Raw genomic sequence first — 9,637 nt, 5'->3', positions numbered from 1 at the left:
TCTGAAATCCGATTTCAATTCAGGATCACACAGCTTGTAAGTGTCTGTGATGGGATTTGAATTCAGGACTTCTTGACTCTAGGCCCAGCACTCTATACACCAACTGCCTAGCTGCGTAAGCATCACCACCACCATTTCAATTCAATAAACATGGGCCTGCTATGTGCCAGGCTCTGTGCTAAGTGCTGGGGATACAAAAAAGAGGCAAAAGACAATGCCTGTCCTCAAAGACCTTAGAGTCTGACAGGCGAGACAGTATACAAACAAATATATAGAAAGAAACCTGTATCCAGGATAAATAGAAAATAATTAACATTGAAATTAGGAAGGGTTGGATAAGTCTTCCAGTAGAAAGTGAGATTTTAATTGGGACTTAAAGGCAGCTGGAAAGGGGTGTAGTTGGAGTGGAGGAAGGAGAATGGTCCAGGCATGAGGGACAGCCAGAGCAAATGCCCAGAGCTGAGAAATGGAATATATTGTTCATGGGACATCTCGGAGGCCAGTGTGACTGGATCAAAAAATATGTGTCAAATAGTAAGGTGTTAAGAGGACTGGAAAGTAGGTGTGGGGCTAGGTTATGAGAGGCTTTGTATGTCAAACAGAGCATTTTGTATTTGCTTCTGTCTCGTAGGTGGTGGCCCTTGATTCTCGAAAAACCAGTAGATCAGAAAAAGAGGGGAAAGCCCTATATGTGCAAAAATATTTATAACAGCCCTTTTTATGGTGTCAAAGTGCTAGAAACTAAGGAGCTCACCGTTAATTGGGTAACAGACAAACAAATTATGGTATATGAATATAATAGAATACTATTGCGCTGTAAGAAATGATGAAAGGGAGTGTTTCAGAGAAACCTGGGAAGAATTATGGAGACATCTAGGTGGTATAGAGGATAGAATGCTGGGCCTAGAGTCAGGAAGACCTGAGTCCAAATTTGACATCAGGTGCTATGTGACCCTGGGCAAGTCACCTAACTTCTCTCTGCCTTAGCTTCTTCAACTATAAAATGAGGCTATTAATAGCACATACCTCTCAGAGTTGTTGTGAGGATAAAATGAGATAACATTTGTTAAGTAGTTAGCACAGTGCCTGGCACATAGTAGCACCATATAAATGTTAGCTACTACTATCATTATTATAGAAACTGATACAAAAATGAAACGAGCGCAACCAGGAGAAAATTTACACAGCAACGATACTGTTAAAAAAAAAAAGTTTTTGAAAGGCACTCTGACCAATGCAATAATTAAACATGATTCTAGGGGGCCACTGATAAAGCTTGCCACCCACCTCCTGAAAGAGAGGGGATGGAGTCAAGATGTAGAATGAGACACACATCTTTGGAAATGGCCAATAGAGGGATTTGTTTTGCTTCACTATGTATATATTATATGGATTTTGTTTTTCTTTCCTTTTTTCCCCCAGTTGAGAGGGGACAATCAGAAGGAGAAACAAATGCTTGTTAACTAAAAAAAATAAAATTTAATTCAAAAAGGAGAGCATAGAAGAGCCCTGGTTTTACCAACCTAGATAGAGTCACAGAACAGAAAAAGCACAGGGCCAGGAGTCAGGGTTCAAATCCTACCTTTGTTACTGACTAGCTGTGTCACTTGTGTGGTCAAGTCACTACCTTCCTTTGAGTCTCAATTCCCCCTCTGTAAAATGGGATTAAATAATAATACTTACCTGAAAGGGTTGTTGTCAGGATCCAATGAGACAACGTGGGTCAACGGCTTGGCCAAATCTTAAAGTGCTAAATAAATGGTTTTTGTTATCATGATGGTCCAAGAACCAGACTAACAAAGTGTAAAGAGGTCAAGTTGGCCAAGACTTGATTAATGAACTAATTAAACTCTCTGGACTTCAGTTTCCTCCACAACCCTGGCATTTAAAGACCTTCTTCTAGCTCACAATGACCTTTCCAGCCTTACTTCACTCTTTAGTTCCCTTCCAGTTCAAGCTAACTGAGCCACAGGAGCTGGATTCCCAAATTTATCACACTTTCTCCCTCTGTGAGTTCTCAAAGGTCATCTCATCCTCAATTCCTACCCTCCTCCAACCTCCAAATGCTTAGAACGTTCTTCCTTCTAATCTCATACTTTTAGAATCTTTATCTTTAATTCAAGGCTCCACCCAGATAGCCTTGATGTAGCCTTCCCTTTTAGGCTGAGCTGAAAATTTTTGCCCTCCTCAAAACCTTCCTAGAGCAATTGTCTTAATGTCACCTTTGTCCCTATCTCTGCCCACCTTGTATTGTGTGTGTGTGTGCACACACATGCGCACATGCGCATGTCATATCTCTCCAGAAATATTGATTTTGATTTTATTTCCGCAGTAACAAACGCTAGGCCTTGCACACAATAGGTGATTAATAAATGGTGATTAATAAATTAATAAATCCAATTCCTTTGGATTTGTGTTATCTCCCCTCTCTGGAATCTCTCAAATGTATCTAATCTCTCATATACTGATCAAGTTCTGTTTTGTACTTTAGTCATGTGTATGTCTTATCTTCTAATAGACTGTAAGCCCCTGAAAGGCCTCGAACACCCATGTCTCACAGAAGTAGTCAGTATGGAATATTATTCCTGTAATGTCCTCTCCCTCTCCCCTACCCCAAAGATCTCCTTCCCAGAACCATGGAAAGGTTCTGGTAATAAGTGGGAGAACCTACCTCGGCTCCACTGACACAGAATCCTTTACCTACAAGTCTGACAGTGATTTGATAAACCATTTACCATCACTATGCCTCAGTTTCCCGGTCAGCAGAACAGGATAATAACATCCTATTTCCTACCAGGAGTGGCACACAGCCTTAATTAATGCCTGTGACAATTAAGTGCCAAGAGATGAAAGGTCCTAGAAAAGAATGTAGTGTTATTTCTATCCATAGTCTTATGACTTCTAAACATTCCTCCTGATGACGTGCCCAGGAACTGGACAAATAGGGCCAGTCTTTCCTTGCAGATTCAGAAAGTAATGTCCCAAGGGCAAATGATACCGGCTGGGCTGCAGAATGTAGAAGAGACCAGGAGGAACCCTGGAGTTCTTGAACACTGGGTATTTTCAGAGTTCTAAAACACTGTGTATTCTTAGTTTATAGAATACAATTCAAAGAATAGGTTGGTGACACCATTCATTAATCAATCACTGAGTATCTCAAAAGACTGGGTTAGGCCCAATTTCTGCCCCCAAAGTATCCAAGTGCTCAAATAGACTAGTGGAATAAGAAACACTATAATTAACTAGGTACAAATAAGAAAGAGAGGAGAGAGAAGGGTAATTATGCTGTTTATCTAGCTGGAATGGAAAAATAATCAACATTCTCTGCACTATTGATGTTTTGGTGACAGGATCAGTGGGTGGAGGTTGCCCCGGACTTGATTACAATCCACCTTACCCTAAATCCCCATTCAACCATCCCAAGCCACTCCCTGCTGTCAAAGCTAATCTCCTGGTGGTAGAATAGGGCTTCGGTGGAACACCACTTACTTAGAAGATCCAAAATTTTAATTCAAAGGGCAACCCAAAGTTGAAGGGTGGGTACTGTGCATTGTACTGTATTACTGCTCCTGAGACAGCATGGTGTAGCAGAAAGAGCCTCCTTTTATAAGTCTGGAGAGAAGGGGCCAAATCTTAACCGTACCATTGTTGTTGAGTCATTTTTCAGTCATGTCTGACTCTTCATGAAACCATTTGGGGTTTTCTTGGCAAAGATACTGGAGTGGTTTGCCATTTCCTTCTGCAGCTCATTTTACAGATGAAGAAACTGAGGCAAACAGGGTAAAGTGACTTACCCAAGGTCACACAGCTAGGACGTCTGAGGCCAAATTTGAATACAGCTCTTCCTGACTCCAGCAGCACCATGCACCACCTAACTGCCACTGTTGGGCAGTTTATATATATATATATATATATTTCTCTGAGTATTGATTTTGTCTTCTATAAAACTAGGGGTTGGGACTATAATATCTAAAGTCCCTTTCATTTCAGACATTCTTATACAATCTCAGAGGTGGAAGGATCCTCAGAGGGCATCCAGTTCAACCAATACCTGAGCAAGTATCCCTCCTACAACACCTATAATATGTTTATCCAGGATCTGCTGGGAGACTTCCACTACCTAAGGCAACCCGTTTCACCTTTTAACATCTCCTGTTGTTGTTTTTTCCCCCTTAGATCTAGCTGAAATCTGCCTCTCTGCAACTCTACCTTCATTTCTTGGTCCTCACTCTGCCCTCTGGGCCAAAAGAATAAATTTAATCCTTCTTTTCCACACAGCCCACCAAATAGTTAAAACAATGGTCTTGATGCTATACATCCCCCATTCTTTTCAGCTCTAACACTCTATATTCCCTTTTAGCCATGACATTCTATGATGTCTAATTCAAATCAACAAACACTTAAGCATCTACTATGTGTCAGTCACTGTCCTGAGCTGCACAAAGATAAAAACAGTCACTGAGCTCAAGGAAATTGTATTTTACTAGGGTGATACCACATGTATGCAAGTAAATATAAATTAAACTAAGGAGGAGGGGGGCGTGGCACGCTCGAGGGAGGCAGTGTAGTTAAGGGAAGATAATACCTGAGTCGAGTCTTGAAGGAAAATAAAACTTTAGAGAGACAGAGAGAAAATGTAGGGGAGGCATGTATTGGCGACAGACATGGCAGCAGCTTGGGGAAGTTGGAATGTCGAGTTGAAGAATGACAAGTAGGCCTGTTTGGATGGAATATAAAAGTCCGTTCAATTAGGGAATAAGTCTGGAAAGGTAGATAGAAGCCAAGCTGTGGAAAGCTTTAAATGCAAATGTAAAATGTTTTTGTTATATTGCCTTTTTCTAATAGCAATAGGGAGCCTTGAAAGTTTTTGAGGAGGGGAGTGTCTTAGGAAAATTATTTTGGTAGCAACGTGGAAGACGAACTCAAGAGGGGAGAGATTGGAAACGGAGAAAAGTTAGGCAGCTACTGCAGTAATTTAGGTGAGAAGGGATGAGGGCCAGAACTAGGGTGGTTAAGAGAGGGGAACAGATGTCAGAGATCTTGTGGAAGTAAAATCAGTAAGCTGGCCACTGATTGGCTCTCAGGAAGTGAAGGAGTGGGAAGAGTCAAGGATGACTGGAGGTTATGAATCTGGATGATGGTACCCTCAAAAGAAATGAGAAACTGTGGATGGAGGACAGGTTTAGGGAGCAAGGTAATGAATGACTTTTGATTTGGGATGGGTTGAATTTCAGGTCCTGAAGGGACAACCAGGAAATGTCACAGTGCCTAGCACCTGGTGGGTACTTAATAAATGTTTATTGACTGACTGACTTGAGATGGGCAGTAGGGCAATGGAATACAGCAGAGATGTTAGAGCTGAATAAAATTTACTAATTCTAGGGCCTCTTGAGTCACATGGACTGAGAAAGGATGAGCTTGCACCAATGGGAACAGTTGTTGCCATGTTTCAGGCCCAGGTGCCAGGCTTACCACAACCTCTGTGGGGCAATTCTACTGTACCCCCCATATCAACTCACTACCCCACTTTGCATATGGGCTCTTCCAGACCTTCTCATCCCTCAAACTTCCCATGACTCTACCTCCACCCACTCTCTCAGCTGAGAACCTTACCTCATATTTTACAGAAAAATTGAAGCCATGTGCTGTGAACTCCTTCTTCTCTCCCTATCACTCAGATGCCTTCTGCTACTATCTCCTCCTTCACCCCTGTCTTACATGATGAAGTGGCTAACACCTCTGCTTGTTCAAGCAATCAGATTCCATCTCCCCATCTCCTCCAACAGTGTCCTCTCTGTCAACCCCACTCTTTCACTTATTTTCAATCTCTCCCTCTCTACTGGCTCGTTTACTACTTCCTACAAACATGCCCATATCTCCCCCTATCCTGAGAAAACCTTCACTTGACCATTCCATCCATGACAACTATCAACCTATATCTCTTCTGTCCTTTGTAACCAAACCCCAAAAGGCCACCTACAGTAAACACCTCCACTTTCTCTCCTCTCACTCTTAAGTTAAGACCCCTTACAATCTGGCTTCTGGCCTTATCATTCCACAAAAACTACTCTCTCCAGAGTCACCAGTGATCTCTTAGTTGCCAAACCCAATGGCCTTTAATCAACTGTCATTTTCCTTGATCTCCCAGCTTCCAGCCTCTCCCGTCTTTAGTCCTTCTTCTACATAGCTGCCAAAAGGATATTCCTAAAGCACAAGTCTCATCATGGCACTTTCTTTCTCAGAAATGTCCAGTGGTTCCTTCCTGACTTTAGGATACAGTACAGACTCTTCTGTATGACTTTACAAACCCCTTCACAATCTGTGTCCTGATTTTCCTTCCAAGCTTTATTTCACATTATGTTTCCTCCAAACTGGCCTGCTTATTCTTCCTCTTACAGGACATCCCATCTCCTGCCTCCATGCCTTGTACATGCCTGTTCTATGTGCCTAGAATGCATTTCGTCTTCATCTCTGCTTCCTGGAATCCATAACTTCCTTCAAAACCCAGCTCAAGTACCGCTGCCTACAGGAAGCGTACCTTGATCACTTGCAATTACTTTGTATCTACTTTCTATATATTTTGTGCTTACTTTTCTGAGTTTGTGGTGTTTCTTGTAATAAAATACTAGAGTGGGTCAAGTTGAAAGCTGAAAGGCTAGTGTCTGCAAAAGCTGGTGTGAGTTGGGGGGAGGGAAAGCTGCAGCTTCCTCTCTTTCAGGTCTTTCATTCCTCATTTCCCCCCACCCCAGTCTGGGAGGTGAGACACTAGGGGCCCTGGTGGGGAGAAAGGTGTGTCCCTATCAAGGTGTCTCCTTAAGGGCAGGAACCATTACATCCATGTATCCCCCAGCACCTAGCACAACCCTTGTCATATAGTATGTTCTTAATAAATTGCTTATTAAATTAATAAACGGAGAAACAGAAAGAAGAGATGGTTAGGAAGAAGAATGGAGAGGAGAATGAATCAATCATCAAGCATTTAATGAAGGACTTTCTATGTGTCAGACACTGAGCTGGATGCTAAGGATACAAGTATAACAATCCCTACTCACAAGAAGCTTGAATTCTAATAGGGAAGACTGCAAATACATGCAAAAATATATATAGCATAAAGAAAAAGTTGATAAATACATACATATATAAAATAGTTAAATAGAAGATAATATGAAAGGGAGGTCACTAGCAGCTGCAAGTTCAGGAAAGGCTTCGAACAAAGGATGATGTCTGAGCTACATATTAAAGGAAGAGAGAGACTTGTGAAGTAGAGGTAAGAAGTGAGTGCATTTAAGGCACGGTCGAATGGGCATGGAGATGAGAGATAGCATGTTATGAGTGAGGAACAGATGGAAAACCAATTTGGCTGGATCAAAGAGTGCAGGGGGCAGAATAATGTCCAAAGAGGCTGGAATGGTAGATTCAGACTAATTTGGGTAGGGCTTTAAAAGCTAAGCAGACTAGTTTATATTTTATTCTAAAGGCCATTGGAGTTTGTCGAGTCAGGAAGTCACATGGTCAGATCTGCACTTAACACAAATTACTTTGGAAGCAAGGTGTAAAGTGGATTGTAGTGGTGAGAGACTTAGAGGCTGAAAAAGCAATTAGGAGGTTGTTTCAGTAATCTAGGGGAGAGATTATAAGGGTCTGAACTAAAGTGAGGGGAGAGAAGGAATTAGATTTGAGAGAGATTTTGAAAATAGAAACGTCTACTGATTGGATATGTGGGGTAAGGGATAGAGGATACCGCTGAGATTGCCAACCTGGGACCCTGGAAGGATGGTGTTGCTTTTGACAAAAATAAGGAAGTTTGGAAGGCAGGAAGGTTTGGGGAGAAGATAATCAATTTAGTTTTAGACAGATTGAATTTAAGATGTCTCTGGGACATCCAGTTTGAAATATCCAATAGGCAATTGGTGATCCAGGGCTGAAGCATGAGAGAGAGAGGGAGAATGAGAGACACTAGGCTAGGGCTGGCAATGAAGATCTGGTATTCATCTGCATAGAAATGATAGTTAAAGCCATGTGAACTGATGACATATGAATTATCAACAGAGGATGGAGGGAGGGTTGAGTGTGAAGAACCAGGAGTTGGAGAAGGGGTTACAGAAGAGAATCAGGAATGGGAATAAAGCTGGGGTTGGACACTCCCCCATAGCCTGATGTCCTGGAAGTGGCTAACATCATTACTCACTTCACTTCCAGTGCGCATGTGTGATGGGAGCAGAGGGAGGGGAATTATAACAGATGTTAGAGGAAGGGGGTTGTAGCAGTGGAGTAGGGGGGTGGATCAGGTTTGAGGGACAGAAGTGAAGCCTCTCTGGGCTCCCCAGACTGTCAGACACTGAGTTCATGGTGTGGGTGAGGGGTATGTCAAAGGTCAAAGTCTGACCTCACAGCAATGGAGCTGTTCAGCATATAGGGTGTGACAGATGGGGATTCGTGAAGGATGGGGGTGGAAGTAGGAGATTCCCTCCCCCCCACCCCAATAGGCCAGTAGCTCTTTGTTCCTGAGGAGATCTCTTGTTAGGAACACACCTCCCTCCTCACCAGGGCCCCTGGCGTCTCACCTCCCAGATTGGGGTGGGGGGAAATGAGGGATGAAAGAGCTAAAAGAGAGGAGGCTGCAACTCTCCCTTCTCCAACTCAGACCAGCTGTTGCAGACACCAGCCTTTCAGCTTTCAACTTGACCCACTCCAGCATGCAAATCAGAACATCCCTTCCCCCTTTTTCCCCTCCTCCTCCTAGCCTGGGGTGTCCAGCTTCAAAGAGCTAAAAGAGATCCTTGATTTAAATCTCTGAGGTACTGTGGAAAAGGTATTGGATCTGGACTCAGGAGTCCTGGGTTCTACTACTGACCATGATGAGCCTCAGTTTTCTCATCTGTAAAATAAGGATAATAACCTTTGCACTACTTGCCCAAGGTCAACAAGTATTTATTAAGCACCTACTTTTATTAAGTACTAAGGAGTGTGCTAAGAGCCGGGGATACAAAGAAGGCAAAAAACAGTGCCTGTTCTCGAGGAGCTCACAGTCTGAGAGAGACAATATCCAAACAATATCCAAACAACAGTGTAGAAACAAGATGTGTTGGTTATTGTTCAATTATGTACAACTCTCTGTGACCCCGTTAGGGGTTTTCTTGGCAAAGATGCTGGAGTGGTTTGCCATTTCCTTCTCCAGATCATTTTACAGTTGAGGAAACTGAGGCAAACAGAGTGACTTGCCCAGGGTCACACAGCTAGTAAGTGTCTAAGGCCACATTTGAACTCAGGAAGGTGAGTCTTCCTGATTCCAGCCCTGACACTCTATCCACTGCCCCACCTAGGTGCTCAAGATACAGACAGGCTAAGTTCTCAAAGGGAAGGTGATATGATTGAAGAGGCCTGGGAAACAAGGTGATATTTTAACTGTGACCTGAAGGAAGTTAAGGAAGCCAGGAGGCACAGATGAAGACAGAAAGTATTTCAGGCATAGCCTGTGAAAATGCTCAGAGTCCAAAGACTCAGCTAAATAATGACGATATCTCTACTGTCCCACTTCTCTGATTAGAGTTCTTGACTCTACAAGTCATAGGTCCTTGGTTCCATGAGCTCAGGCCCTAATCAATCAATCCATCAGCTCCTACTATATGCCAGATAT

The sequence above is a fragment of the Trichosurus vulpecula genome, chromosome 3, assembly GCF_011100635.1.
Source record: "Trichosurus vulpecula isolate mTriVul1 chromosome 3, mTriVul1.pri, whole genome shotgun sequence".
Lineage (NCBI taxonomy): Eukaryota > Metazoa > Chordata > Mammalia > Diprotodontia > Phalangeridae > Trichosurus > Trichosurus vulpecula.
The sequence above is the reverse complement of the archived record's forward strand: the minus strand, read 5'-3'. Positions refer to the sequence as shown.